General features: G+C 53.7%; 1 protein-coding gene across 1 annotated transcript in view; it reads right to left on the bottom strand.

The window, feature by feature from the left end:
* ADCY7 (adenylate cyclase 7) overlaps window positions 1–12,624 on the bottom strand; it is a 67,605-nt gene extending 54,981 nt beyond the window's left edge. Inside the window, exon 1 of the mRNA XM_047791166.1 lies at window positions 12,588–12,624. The gene's annotated coding sequence lies outside the window, so the exon portion shown is untranslated. The remainder of the gene's footprint in view (window positions 1–12,587) is intronic.
* Between the last annotated feature and the right edge of the window lie 543 nt (window positions 12,625–13,167).

Raw genomic sequence — 13,167 nt, forward strand, 5'->3', positions numbered from 1 at the left:
AGCTCAGGGAGCCCATCCGTAATGTCAGGACAATATCATCCAACTCCTTGGGAGGCCATGAGGGTTAACATGAAAAACATATGTAAGGCACATAGTAAGTGCTCAATTAAAGCCAAAGACAGAGCTCCCATCGTGGCGCAGCAGAAACGAATCTGACTAGGAACTATGAGGTTGCAGGTTCGATCCCTGGCCTCGCTCAGGGGGTTAAGGATCTGGTGTTGCCATGAGCTGTGGTGCAACAGACGTGGCTCAGATCCAGCATTGCTGTGGCTGTGGTGTAGGTCAGCAGCTGCTATAGCTCTGATTAGACCCCTGGCCTGGGAACCTCCATATGCCGAGGGTGTGGTGTTCCTCCCCACCCCCCACCAAAAAAAAATGCAAAGAGAAGGGAGGCCAGACATAGGGTGTCCTCTCAGTCCCAAAGCCCACCTCCTCATTCTACTCCTGCACACCTACCCCAGACAGAGACCTTCCATGGCTTCCCGGGCCTCCTGAGTCAAGTCCTGGCTCCTTCTCTTGACGCCCCTCCCCCAACACCTGGCCCATCTCATCTTTCCGTCCTGATCTCCCTTGACCCCAGGGTGCCGCTGCCCCAGCCTGCCACACCTCAGCCCCTTTTGCCACCAGGAACAGTCAAAATGCTACTCATTCTGCCAAGACAAGTACAGATGCCACCTCCTTTGAGAAGCCATGCCCCATCGTCACCTCCCCTGGGCCTGAGTACCACAGGCCTCTCCTTAGAGGATACACCCTGGTCCCTTCCTTTGGTCGCATCCGTTTCCACCTCCAGTACGTAGCGCCCTATTCCTATGGGAACCAGCCCTTGAGGGGTGGATTGCTGATCACTGTCCCCTGAGGAATGGGCAGGTGGCTCAAAGGGGTCTGTACTGAGATATAATACGGGGATGTTTGTTGGAACTAAATGGGTTGGGAGGGATGCTCTTTATTGCACCCGGCTGGAAGCATATGAGCTGGAAGCTGCAGGGGCCACCTTTGCCACAGTGGAGTCAGCATCCAAAGGAGCCTTCATGACCCTTGCCTCCTGGTGTCCACACCCTCACCTGGTGCCCGCCCACATTCGCTGGGTGACCAACAAAATATCACAGCAATCACGTTGGACTTCTGAAGTCATGGGAGACACTGTGGCTTCCCCGACCTTGCTCCCTCTTGGATGACTCACCCGGCAGGAAGCCAGCCAACATGTGGAAGGGACACCTGAGCAGCCCTGGGGTGAGGAACTGAGGCCTCCTGCCCACAGCCAGCACCAAGCTACCCGCCACAGGACCAAGCCACTTTGGAAGTGGATCCTTCAGCCCCAGCCGAGGCTGGGCTGGCCCGTTCTCCCTGGAGCATCCCTACCTGAGCAGGGGTGATGGAAGGTCCCCTCTTCTCTTCCGGCAGATCCAGCCTGCCCCAGTCCCAGGCACTTAAGAAGCCTTCAAGACATTTCTGCCAAACCAATCTGCACCCAGTGTCCTAACAAGAATACAGAGCAGAAACACACAACCCACTCTGCACAGCCAGCAGTGCTCACCTCGCCTGGGAGGACAGAGCAGGCTTCCGGTCTGCCGGTCCCCTTCCTCCAGGCCCCCAGCTCTTCCGTGCTCTAGGTCAGGAGGTCGGAAGTGAGATCCCTAAGGAGACAGCCTCGCTGAGGCAGGCACAGCCCTGTGGTCCTGTCACTCCCCCTCCTCCCAGATTGCTTTTGCACCCTGAGGGGAGGAGGGGTTGCATTCCAACGCAGCCACTCACCTCCAGCCCCCTCTGCCTGCATCTCCTCCCGGCTGATGGACGGCAGGCTCAGGGATACACTAGGATCCCTGCCTTTCCCAGGCTGAGAACATATGGAGGTGCTCTGGCTCACTCCTGCACTTAGGGGCAGAAAACTGGCTTTCCAGAGAAGGAACCGGCGGAGGTCATGCAACCAGTTACAAGTTAAAGGATGGAACAAGGGCCTTCGCTCCTCATCAGTGAGGATCCTAAGGGGTAACTTGGGGTGAGCCAGAAAGCCACTCCAAAAAAACACATGTGCTAATAAGTACACAGCATCTTGGCTACCAAACCCAGCTCCCCGTAGCCATGGCCCCTCCTCTGTTGAAATCGAAGTAGCTGCTGATTGTCCCAGTTCCAAGGCCAGAGATGGAAAGATATACACCCTTGCATCATGGTGGTGGTACAACCTGCCAGAGGGCAGAGGGCTGGCTCCCATGACCCCCATGGCCTCAGGGACAGGGCTTTAGAGAAGGAAAGGGGCAGCCCAGGTCATGGCATGTTGAGCAACTGCAGACAATCCTAAAAGAACAGATGTGAAAGCAACTGCCCTGCCAACCAAAAGTCCTTATTTCCTTTGAAAAACTTGGCAGCCAGGCTACACCAGCGGCTGTCTGTCCTTCCCCACACCCCGCCTGGTATGAACCGTTGAGGGAGGGGAATGGGGAGGAAAAACACACCCCTCCCTGCAGAACCTTGAGAAGGGGATTCTAGAGACGCCACGGCGTGAAAACAGACCTGCCCGTGAAGTGTGACCCTTCATTTAACAGCATCACAGATGTGATTAAGGATCTGGAGTTGTCACTGCTGCAGCTCGAGTCACTGCTGTGGTGAGGGTTCAATCCCTGGCCCAGGAACTTTGGCATGCCACAGTGCGGAAAAAATAAAATAAAATCACAGATGTGCATGTATTTTTTTTGAACACAAGAAAATCTGGAAAAGGAGTTCCCACCATGGCTCAGTGGTTAACGAATCCAGCTAGGAACCATGAGGTTGCAGGTTCAATCCCTGACCTCCCTAAGTGGGTTAAGGATCCGGCGTTGCCATGAGCTGTGGTGTAGGTTGCAGATGCGGCTCAGATCCACCGTTGCTGTGGCTGTGGCGTAGGCCAGTGGCTACAGCTCCAATTAGACACCTAGCCTGGAAACCTCCACATGCCATGGGTGCGGCCTTAAAAAAAAAAAAAAGAAAAAAGAAAAGAAAAGAAAGAAAATCTGGAAGAATATACTCGAAATCTTAGGAATTATCCCTGGGTGATCAAATTAAGCATGGCTTTAATTTCATATTTGTCTTATTTATGCCTGTTTCCCTGTTTTCTCTAATGAAACTCTACTCCCCATGTATTCAAAGATAACAGAGAAAAGCAACCACTCTGAAGAAAAAGTGGGAATAAGAAAATACAAGAACCTTGGAGTTCCCGTCGTGGCACAGTGGTTAACGAATCCGACTAGGAACCATGAGGTTGCGGGTTCAGTCCCTGCCCTTGCTCAGTGGGTTAAGGATCCGGCGTTGCCGCGAGCTGTGGTGTAGGTTGCAGACGCGGCTCGGATCCCATGTTGCTGTGGCTCTGGCGTAGGCCGGTGACTACAGCTCCGATTCAACCCCTAGCCTGGGAACCTCCATATGCCGAGGGAGCGGCCCAAGAAATAGCAACAACAACAACAACAACAACAACAACAAAAGACAAAAAAAAAAAAAAAGAAAATACAAGAACCTGAGACTAGAAGTTCCCCACCCAATGCCAAACTCGGCACCACTGGTAACGAGGTGAAAATAGAACGTTTTCATGATAATTAAAAATACTGCTACCTTAAAGTCATCGCAGATCACAAAAAGAGATTGAGCCAGACTGAGCAAGCCTCCCAGTAGAAGTCTGCAGCTCCATCTCTAACGTGCTCTTGTGTGAAAACTAAATAAGACCAAGGCTCCACATATAACTACTAACCTATATGCGGTTCAGTGCATAAAACACACATTATATAGGAATCCCTACTATAGAAAAAGGAACCCAGCTTCCAAATACACAGCACAAGAGAGAAAATGAATGAATATTATTCCTATAGATGAAAGAAGACTTGAGAAATATATCAGCCACTTTCTCATTACAGAGACTTCATTTGGATCCTGATTTAAAAAAATCTAAAATAATAGATTTTTCTCTGGGTTTTTTTTGGGGGGGGGAGGTGTTTGTTTGTTTTGCTTTTTCAGGGCCGCACCTGCAGCATATGGAAGATCCCAGGCTAGGGGTCAAATCTGAGCATCATCTGCGACCTACACCACAGCTCACGGCAACGCCGGATCCTTAACCCACTGAGTGAGGTCAGGGATCGAACCTGCATCCTCATGGATACTAGTTAGGGTCATAACCTGCTGAGCCACAACGGGAACTTCCTATACAGGACTAGCTTGATGGTATTGCAGGTTCAGTTCCAGACCATGCAAAACAAAGCAAGTTTTGCAACAAAGTGAGTCACAAGAATTTTTTGGTTTCTAAGCGCATATAAATTTTATGTTTACACTATGCTATAGTCTATTAAGCATGCAACAGCATTGTGTCTCTAAAAGGGTACATACTTAACTTTAAAAGACTTTACTGCTAAAAAATTCTAATCATTGTCTGACAAAGCAAGGTGGCCACAAACCTTCAATTAAAAAAAAAAATAAAATAAAGCAATGCCTGCGAAGCACAATAAAACGAGGTACGCCTGCAGCACAGTTTTTACAGATGAAGCGCTCTGAGGTCGGGAGTGGGGGAAGTGTGTGGGAGCAGAGATGACTCCAGGTTGGCCAAGAGCTGGAAGCCGTGGCATCTAGGGGATGGGTATGTGGGGGTGGACGTGCTATTCTGTCTTCCTTTGTGGGTGTTTAGTTTTTCCATAATGAAATGTTGCAACGCTGTCACTGTAAGAGCTCTGGCATTTGTTGTCTCCCTTGCGACTCGCTCAGTGAAGGGGTCATTTTCAGCCCCTTCCTACAGATGAAGACTGTCTGGTCCCTTCCCCCCACCCCCAGGGAGTCTCAAAGACAGCAACACAGCATCAGCCTCAGCCCAGCTCCCGCTCGGAAGGGGTAGGGAAGAGCTCACCTCCCCACCTCCCCCCACCCCGTAGACCCCTCCCAGCCTGAACCCCGTGCATGGGCAGCGATCAAACCAAGCCCTTCTGTGGGAAGCACAGGAGGCTCCAGGGCTGCAGGCGCCACCGTCACGTACCAGCCTGGAGCGGAGGCCACCTTCTCCGTGGCCTCCACCTTCACCCACCTCCCCCACAGGAGCTTAAAGGCTTCCAGGACCAGCCTGGGCGGCGGCATCTTAACCCCTCTCCTGGCCAAGCCCTCCAGTGGGAGCCCCTCCCCGTCTCATCCTCTGACCACAAAGCAGTTTACCAGGGGGAGCAGGGAGCTCTCGGCGCCCTACCGAGACGGGGCCCTACCGCAAACCTGAGTCCAGTCTGCAGCACCTCAACGTTGAGGTGTGGACCTATCTATATTTACCCTACAGCAAAGAATCCCCGACTCCCGCAAAGACTTAGCTCTTGGCTACTGAGCGCGGGGCTCTGTCTGCAGCAACACTAGAAACAATCTCAAGTGTCCAGCAACAGGGGGCCCAGAAAAGCAACCAGACATGTGCCAAACACTGGGGTGAGCCTGACAGGTGTCTAGGAACCCCGAAAAGTCCAAAGCCTGGGGCAAGCGGGACAGACCCAATAAGAAATGTTATAATGTGCAATTTTTTTTCTCGTCACATGTGGAAAAAAAGAAAAAAGAAGTCACCAGGCAAAGAGCTGCACCAGTACATTAATGGGTTACAGAAGTGAGGACAGATTCTGGTTTTTCTCTCCACTTTACCGATTAGGTGTTCAGATTTCTCACGCATCCGTGTGAAGTAGGTCTGTAATGAACACAAATATTAAAGCCATTTGAAAAGAAGAAGAAGAAAGGAGCTGACCTCTCCGCCTCCCCAGGAAGGCAGCTCGGAGTCTTGGCTCAGGAGGCAGAAGTGACCGGTAGGAATTCTCAAGATCACACTGCCTCTCTGAGATGCAAACCGAGCCTCAGGGTCCCCACCTGTCAGACACCACACCCAGCGCATGCACTCCTCCCGCCTCTCCACGGCGCCTGTTCCCTCCTCGGTGAGCTGGGCCCTGCGAGGCACAGCCGCAAGGCCACCTAAACAATGCCCCCCCAGCCTCTCCTCCCCCAGGCCACGTGGACTGGTGCCCCCATTTCCAGCCTTTGCTCCTCTGCCCCCTCTTGAGTCCCTCATGACCCAGCATCCAGCACGGTAGGAAACCCGGGGCCGCAGAGGCCAAATGTGGGATGAAATAATCCTCACCACCTATCGACAGACCTCCACCTGCCCAAGGCTGACGTGCTAGTCCCTTCAATCCTCCTAACCCCCCTCCAGGAAGGTGGTAGAGCCCCATTTCACAGAGGAAGAACCCAAGACTCTGAAAGGAGAGATCACCACCCACCAAACCATCACCGAACCAAGATGAAGCCAGCACCTGCGGGCCTTTCTGTGAGTTCCTCCTATTCCTTCCTCACTGGGTACCAGCAAACCAGCCTGGACCCCTTCTGAAAAGCCAAGCGCACTGCTTAGGGTAGCAGGGACCCCTGAGGGAGGCCTGGACTGGGGGAGGACACAGCAGGCTGGAGCCACAAAACTGCAGCCTCCTCCTCCTCTGCAGCTCCCCCCGGCCCCTCCCCGCTACACACGCAGTCCAGGCTGAGCAAAGGAGAGGCAATGCGGCACCTTCTGGAGGATGCAGCAGGTGAGGGAGGGGAGACCCCGAGGCAGGGCATGGGGCAGGGGAGGGCCCGAGCCTGGGGCCTGGCGCCCTGGCATCAAGTGTACAGTGGCATTCCCCCAGGACAGCAAACTCAGAGCCTGCAGAGGCCAAATGGGACATCCGCAAGTGAGGCTGGCTAGCTGGGTGGGGACAGGGGCCAACCGGAGGCCCAAGCCCTGTGTAAAGAGGAGCTGTTGCTGAGGTTCAGCCAGTAGCTGCTACAAAGGAATGTGGCCTTTTTTTTTTTTTTTTTGGTCATTTTTTTTTAGGGCCACACCCGCAGCATGTGGAGGTTCCCAGGCTAGGGGTTGAATCGGAGCTACAGCTGCTGGCCTATACCACAGCTCACAGCAACACTGGATCCTTAACCCATTGAGCAAGGCCAGGGATCAAACCCACAACCTCATGGATACCAGTTGGATTCGCTAACCACTGAGCCACGATGGGCACTCCCTGTTGCAGGCCTTTTGAGTTATCAAAGGAAATCAGAAATCTAGGCTTACAGAAACAGTCTCGAAGACATAGAAAACAAACATATGGTTACCAAAGGAGAAAGGGGGTAGGATGGATAAATTAGGAGAATGAGATTAGCAGCTACACCCTATTATATGTAAAATAAACAATAAGGATTTGCTGTATAGTGCAGGGAACTATATTCAATGTCTTGCAATAATCTATAATGGAAAAGAATTTGAAAAAAGTATATATATTTAAATTTCATATGAAATTTAAAAATACATATACTTTGTTTTCTATACACACACACATACATATATCTGAAAAAAGACATCTGGATTTTTATGTAAAATCTCATGGTTTCAGATGCTGTCAATTAATCCAAAATAAGTCTGAAGTAGTTCTATCAGTGCTCTGGGCTCTCTGCTGTGTGGCCCTGAGGAAACCACTTAACCTCTCTGGGCTTCAACTGTCATCTGTAAAGTGGAAAAGTAACACAGGGTATTGTGACAGTGGGATAAGGTACTGTTGCCACATTAATGAGAATATATAGCAACAGTAACAACAACAGCTACTGTTCACCGAGTGCCAGGCATTGTAACATGAGTTAATGTTCTGAGTAACATGAGTTAATGTCATTATTAACTTTGTATTTTGAAATCATTTCTCTCTCTCTTTTTTTTTTTTTTGATCTTTTTGCCATTTCTAGGGCCACTCCCACAGTATATGGAGGTTCCCAGGCTAGGGATCTAATTGGAGTAACTGGAGCTGAAGCCGCCAGCCTACACCACAGCCGCAACAACACTGGATCTGAGCCAAGTCTGCGACCCACACCACAGCTCATGGCAACACTGGATCCTTAACCCGCTGAGCAAGGCCAGGCAGGGATCGAACCCGCAACCTCATGGTTCCTAGTCAGATTGGTTAACCACTGAGCCACGACGGGAACTCCTGAAATCATTTCAAACTTGCAGAAAAGTTCCAAGTTCCAAGAATTCTCCTATACTTTAATTCAGATTTGCCTCTGTGTACCATTTTTTCTTTTTTATTACCGGTCTATGTATGTGTTTCTCTTTTTAAAATTTGAGAGTGGTTTCCTTATGCTGTGCTCCTCTATCCCTAAACACGTCAAGGCATATTTCCTAAGGACAAGGACTCATAAATAGTTGCCATGCCATTGCACATTGATACACTACTTTAATCTACAGTCTATATCCAATTTCATCAGCTGGCCCAATAATGTCCTTTAGAAAAGGATGGGTTTTTTTCTGCCCTGATTCACATACTACATTTGGTGGTCATGTCACTGTGGTCTCTTTTAACCTGAAACTGTTCCTGGCTTTTGAGATAAGTATTCTTATTCTGGCTCCATCTTAGAGATAACAAACGGAAGCTTAGAGAAGCCGAAGTACCTGCCCAAAGTCCCACAGCTAGGAAACACTTGAGCTGGGACTCAAGTCCAAGGGGTTCCCTCTAGAGCCCGTGTTCTTGTCCTCCAGGCATAAAATCTCGCAAATAATAGCCTTTGTTTTTAATAACTGAGAACAGTGGCTCCCTCTGCTCACAGCCACCTCACTCAGCAGGTGGTCATTAACTGAAGGAGTGGCCTCCTGGGCACACACTGGCACAGCCTCCTGCTGCCAGCTCCCCGCACTTGGCAATGGCCCTGGCCTAATGCCCACTACCCCACCCTCTGGGACCCCTTTTAGCTCCCTCTACACAAGCTGGGCAGTGGAGAGCTCTGGTGGCAAGGTGGGAAGAGGGGAGGACCACAGCTCCTACCTTTCTTTCTCCCCCTCCCAAAGGGACAGTCCGGGCTCAAATGCCCACGTCCAAAAAGCAGAGGAAGCAAATACCCCAGAGACAGAGTCTGAAGTCAGAATGGCCCCCAAGTCATGTCCCTGACCCATAGACCAGCAGCACTGAAGGGGACCCCTGAGAAGAGTTGTCCAAGAGGGGGCCGAGCACATTCTAAGACACGTGACGGAGCTGCACTGGAGGGAAGGGTTGACAGGAAGAAGGAACGCAAGAGCAAGGGCTGGGGGGGGCTCTCCGATAGGGAACAGAAGGGATTCAGGACAGACACCACACAGCCTGTGGTACAGGCAGAGAGGACCAGGAGGCTGTGGGCTGTTCCCACAGACCCAGCTTCCTCAGTGAGGACCCGCAGGGATGGAGTCATCCATTCCTCTTGGGCTCGAGGCCCCTACCTCAACTCCAACGCAGACCAGGTGGCATCGGCTTAGAAAACCTCTCTCTTTGGTCCCCAGATGGGTGTGTCTCAGGGCCTGGAAGCTGCCATCAACCTTGCCTCCAGGAGTTCCCGTCGTGGCACAGTGGTTAACAAATCCGACTAGGAACCATGAGGTTGCGGGTTCGATCCCTGCCCTTGCTCAGTGGGTTAACGATCCGGCGTTGCCGGGAGCTGTGGTGTAGGTTGCAGACGCAGCTTGGATCTCGCATTGCTGTGGCTCTGGCGTAGGCCAGTGGCTATGGCTCCGATTCGACCCCTAGCCTGGGAACCTCCATATGCTGTGGGAGCGGCCTAGGAAAAGGCAAAAAGACAAAAACAAACAAAACAAAACAAAACAAAAAACCTTGCCTCCATTAGCCCTGGCCTGGTGTCTCTCCCAAGAGGGGTCACCCTCACCTCTGTTCACCCACCAGCCAGACCCCATCCAATAGCTAACAGTCAGTCATGCACCACAGATAGCAGACTCGCAGCGGGAAAGACGACACGGCCACCCAGAAGCTTTGCAATAGATGTCATCTTTTGCCCAATTTCCAGACCACTCTGTTGGGTTTTGAGGCTAATTTGTGCTGAAACGATCTCAAAATCCTCGGACCTTCCCTTTGGACGTCCTGTTAAATTCGGAAGTTTACAGACCTTACCTGCAAATCCAGTTCCAAGTTTCAGAGGCAGAATATCTCTGGAAAATTTTCCAGGACAAACAAACAAAAAAAGTCTGCTTTTCTTCTTCATTGCAGACAATTTTGAAAACACAGAAAGCATGAATAAATAAAATGACCTATTAACCAACTTCCCCAAAGATACCCCAGGGAAGGCCCCTCAGGCCATCCTTCCAGTGCCCGGCACACAGATGCCCACCTGGGGGCCTCTCTCTAAAGAGGTGTTTGGAGTCAAGGTGCAAGTACTCTGTTGCCCCTGTTGGCCAGTGGGCTTACAGGGAAGGGACCACACTAACTCATTTTTCGGTCTCCTGCCCCAGGCGAGCCATACAAGCCTCCTTTGCTGAAATGGGCTTCAGAGTCAACATGAGCCATTACGTCCTGATCAGCAGTCCCTTTGAGCCCAGCTACAGAGGAAGGGGGTCCAAGAGGTGGGGTCAGCAGCAAAGCCCCAGTGCATCCCCAGGTTTGGGGTAGGAAGAGGAGGAAAGGGGACACAGACAGGTAGGCAGGCCATGAGTTTTGCCCTCGAAGGGGCTGTAAGTGAGGCCAGGGATCAAACCCACATCCTCACGTGAGACTCTGCCTGCTGGGGTGGGATCAGGCTCCGGATGGCACTCAGTCACCCAGATGCCACCAGAACCAGGCCCAAACAGGATGGGAAGACCCAGAGGCCAGGCCCCAGTCCCAGCTCCAGGCCTACCTCACTACAAGACCTTTGATGAGTTCAGCTTCCCACTCATAAATGATGCGGCTCATTCTGGCCCTAACTCCCAGGATCAAACAATACGAGGGACATGCCACAGCTCTGTAAACCTCCTGGTCTTAGAAATCGGAGCTCTTCCCCTGCTTTCCACCTTCCTCCACAAAAGGTCCAAGAACGAGCCCTCTCAAAAGCCCAAGGGCTGAGGGACAAGACCCAGCCTCTAAAGAGCCTTGAACATTCAGCCCTGGGGACGGCATCTCCAAAAGGTACCCTGTAGACCCAACTCTGCCCCCTAGACCCAGGCAGCCACTCCTGTGGGGCCTCCTCACTACACTCGGGGTGCGGCTCAGGGCCCAGAAGCTGCCCCTGGAGGTCTGCCCCCCACCCCAGCTCCAGGTCCGCAGGGAACATGGTTCCCTCTCCTATGAAGGCACCACCCACTTGGGAAAGCAGTGACTGAGTACCGGAGACCTCATCTCAGAGCCCAAAGGCCCAACCTGCCAAGCCCCGTCAGCCTCATGTCCTGAGACCATCACAGTCCTGCTGATCATTCATTCTTTCATTCACTCACTTGCACTATTTTTTCTTTTTTTTTGAGGGGGGGGCCACGCCCACGGCATATGGAAGTTCCCTGGCTAGGGGTTGAATCAGAGCTACAGCTGCTGGCCTACACCACAGCCACAGCCACAGCAACGTGGGCTCCATAACCCTTTAAGTGAGGCCAGGGATCAAACCCACATCCTCACGGATGCTAGTCGGATCCGTTTCTGCTTTGCAACAGTGGAACTGCTCATTCATACTTCTGGTGAGCATCGCCCTGGACCAGGTCTGAGGGGGCTTCAGCAAGTGCCCCTTAGGACTGAACCTACAGCCAGTCCAGATCTGGCCACTCCAGGCACAGCCCCACTACCAAGGCCACCTGCGGTCCTGACGTCAAAGGCTCTACTTCTAGTGACAGAGCCCAAACTCTCATTTTCCAACTCCGGCTCTGGGACTCAGAGAGAACATGAGTTCCTGGCCTCTGAGGGAGGGGACCCAAAATACAAACCTGGAGAGAGAACAGCTCCAGGCCACACTGAGAAAGGTTCCAGCATCTTGCCCCCAACCAGGGGCGGTTACCACCTCTGTCCAACCCCTTCACATGAAAGGCTGGGTTTCCCATTCCCCCAGTGGGCATCCAAGCCGGGGCAAAAGCCTCCTGGGCTCTGCCATCAACACACCGCCCCCTCCCCTTAACTGGGAGGGGTCCGCTCACTGCTGCCTGTGACTAGACTGCTTCCAGCCCCAACCACTGGTCTTGCCCTTAAGGCAGGCTTCTCCCTTTTAGTTATATTTTACGTTAAAGACTACATGGCCTGTCCAGGGGCCCCTGCCTCGCGCGAGTCCGGAAAACCGGACAAACCACCCCTCTTTACCATCCTAAGCCAATGGGCGGTCCCTCAGAGTGGTCCAAGGGTGCTGGGCCCAGGGGGACCCAGAGCCAGGGCCCACGTGAGGTCTCAGTCTTGCCACCTGGAGAGTGGGGTTGGGCCCCCAGTTCCTGCCAGGTGGGGTCCTGTCAGGAAGCATCTCCCCGCAGTACCTGAGGGAGGGGACAAAACCCAGCCCAAGCCTGGGCCAGAGAAAGAGCAAGACCGGGAAAGGGGGAGTGGGCGGCCCGCCGGTCCGGTGAGTTGGCCGGCCGCGCGCCTCTCCCGCGATCCAAAGGCCAGGGAAGGCAGGCCGAGCCACCGGCCCGGCTGCAGCCACCCCGGCCCACACCTAGCCCTCCTCCCGGGTGCCGGCCGCCGGGCGCGAGGCGCGGAAGCCGCAGATGCCCCCACACCGGCGCCCCGCCTCGCGGGGATCTGGGGCCCGGCCGATCGGCGTATCCCCGGGGCCCGAGCCGCGGCGCGAGCCCCCTCCGCCCGCCGGCTGCGCCTCTCCCCGCCGGGGCCGCCCGCGTCCGCGCTCACCTGCCGCCGCTGCTCCGTTCCCGCTCCGGCCGCCGCAGCCGCCGCCCGAGTGGCCGCGCGGCCGCGGGAGGGATCCAGCTGCGCGGGCGGGGGCGGCGGAGCGGCCACAGGCGCCCCCAGCTGGCCGCCCGGGCCCCGGGCCCCGCGGCCGGGAAGGCGGGCGACCCCGACGCCCCGGCCCCTTTGGGGCCCCGTGTGCCACCGCCCTGCCCGGTTTTCAGCAGAAAGGGCTGCAAACGCACAAACATCCCACCGCCGCCGCCGCCGCCGCCGCCCGCCGCCCCGCGCGCGCGTGGAAGCGATCGGCCAGGCCCCCTCGGAGCGTGAACAGGAAACAGGACGTTTACAAAACACGTTTTCTTCCTCAAAGTCACGCACGTGTTTGGACGCGCCAGGTGCAGCCCCACCCCAGAGGGCAACACTTTCTAGCAAACTCTTTCAGCTGTTTCTGCTCCTGGTTCCCACCCCATCCCCACCAGGAACGCCTGTTTCTAGAAGGATCCACAGACTGTCTAGTGCCCTCCTGGCAAGTTGAAGGAAACTTTGGTCGAAACCTACTGTCTCATTCCGGCCTTAAACT

The sequence above is a fragment of the Phacochoerus africanus genome, chromosome 8 (assembly GCF_016906955.1).
Source record: "Phacochoerus africanus isolate WHEZ1 chromosome 8, ROS_Pafr_v1, whole genome shotgun sequence".
Classification (NCBI taxonomy): Eukaryota; Metazoa; Chordata; class Mammalia; order Artiodactyla; family Suidae; genus Phacochoerus; species Phacochoerus africanus.